General features: G+C 43.5%; 1 protein-coding gene across 1 annotated transcript in view; it reads right to left on the bottom strand.

Moving 5' to 3' along the window:
- RNF139 (ring finger protein 139) overlaps nucleotides 1–2,018 on the bottom strand; it is an 18,832-nt gene that overhangs the window by 5,452 nt on the left and 11,362 nt on the right. The gene's annotated exons all lie outside the window — the stretch shown is intronic.

Below are 2,018 nucleotides of genomic sequence, written 5' to 3'. Positions count from 1 at the left end.
TTCAAAAGACCACAGGAGGTAACTCAAATCTCGGAAGGGGAGCTGAGCACTCCTCTCCCCCCATCTCCATTTACATCGTTCAGTCCATCTTGCCATGATGAGACTTCGCCCTGCCCTGCAAAGTGTTCACCAAACAGTAAATCTTTTCTCATTTTCCCTCTGATAGGAAACGCTGCAGTCCCTCCTTTGGTAAGATTCATCTCGTGTTTCTGTACATACTGCTGCTCATCTTTACCCTTCTGTCTATGCCACCCCATCACCAACTGTCTCCAGTACGGCCTCCAAACACAGCATTTAATCAAACCACATGCATTTACTTCTAAAATCTTTTCTTATGTTACAATGAATCCCTCCCTCTCATTTTTTCCTTTAACTCCTGCAATTTGTCAATGTCTTTATAGCAGCACACTACGGAGGATTCGACTTTCAGTCAGCTGCAGAGTTCAATTACCTTTACACATGAGCATTTTAATCACATGGAACTGCCAAATTATTTTTTTCCCTAGCCCCAGCCATTCTACTTGCTTCCATGTCTTCCTACAGACTACAGTATTTATAGTAACCCTCTCAAAAATCAGTGTCCTCGCTGAGGAGGGACTGCTGTCTGAAGTAACAGTTTCACACTCCTGGGGGGGGGCGGTTCTGCTGGAACCGAGACACTTAAAAAAACCAAACCATGCAAAGGCATGAAAGGCAAACATTGCGTTGGAGACAAAGCAAGGTTAATCAAAAAAATGAAAGAAAAACTGCACTCCAGTTGTAGAACTTGGTTCTGTGCTGCATATAACTCTATGTACTTGTATAGAAAATAAGTGACAAAGAAGCAGACCGAGGAATCCTGCAGTAAAACTTAAAAATCACACAGATCTCTATGAGCATTCTTGAAGAGCTGTGCTCACAGAATATTTCAGAACCGTTCAACACCACCCCTGAAAGCTATCAAATCTCTCCAGAGCTACAATTTTTGTATCCAGAGGACAAGCTGTGCATTTATCCTATGCTAAATAGTATTGTGCTACAGGAAAAATTTGGATCAGTCTTTCAAAGCATACAAATGGTAACTAAAAGGGAAACTTCCCCACTATTTAAATACAGAATGATCCAAAATAAATATTTCGGTTTATCCTAACAGCAGCAAAAACCCAACCCTGAAATCCTTAAATTCAGATGAGGAAGAAATAGACACAAAAGCACCCTGTTGTCTGAACTACACAGAAGGTGTTTGACATCACCTTTAAGTGGTTACATTTTAATTTTTCTTTAATTTTGGAAAGCCAGAGACCGATGGTCTCAAAGTACAAGACAAGTCTCTTGGCATAAACTGTTCCCAAAGCTCCCTCCCAAAGAGGCAGGGGAGGGATTACCCACTTCGTCCCTCAAACCCTTCCAGAAAAGCGACCATAAAAATGCAATCCTGAAAAGCGCCTTCATCTGTTAATCCCAATATCACACACTTAAGAGTGATATTTAACCACTCTCCTCAGCTTCCTACCCTGACAACCATACCACCTATTTCCTTCCTTTTTTTTCTACTACAAATAAAATCAACATGTCGCAGGCCTGCAAAAAACTCTCGCTGTGTTTTGGATTCCCCTTTCCTTCCCGCCTCGGGATCCCCAGCTCCAAGGGGTGATGCAGGATGCGGCATCCCCTGCGGAGCAGTTCGCAGAGTGGGGCTCCAACCTAGCCGAGACTACGCGAGCACCCAAGATTACAAGCAATACTGAAAAGAGCATCACCTAGTTATACCAGTGACTTTCAACCTTCATCCCAGGGGAGAAAAAAAAAGCTTAAAAATACCCATCGGCAAGTTTCAAGAGACTTCTCTTTCATTTGGGAACCAAATTCCCGGCATTTCTGAACTGTTCCTAAAACACGGATTTGGCGGCATATTTCAGGAAGACATCACACTATCCAAGGCGCTTCTTACAAAAATAAAGAATAAAAACCCGTACAGCCGCGAAGTCACGCGTTTCCCGCCGAGGGGGGGCTCGCCGCCCCAAGTCCCGGCGCACATG

Source organism: Pygoscelis adeliae, unplaced genomic scaffold (genome assembly GCF_000699105.1).
Source record: "Pygoscelis adeliae isolate BGI_AS28 unplaced genomic scaffold, ASM69910v1 Scaffold103, whole genome shotgun sequence".
In the NCBI taxonomy this organism is placed as follows: Eukaryota; Metazoa; Chordata; class Aves; order Sphenisciformes; family Spheniscidae; genus Pygoscelis; species Pygoscelis adeliae.
The sequence above is the reverse complement of the archived record's forward strand: the minus strand, read 5'-3'. Positions and strand labels throughout refer to the sequence as shown.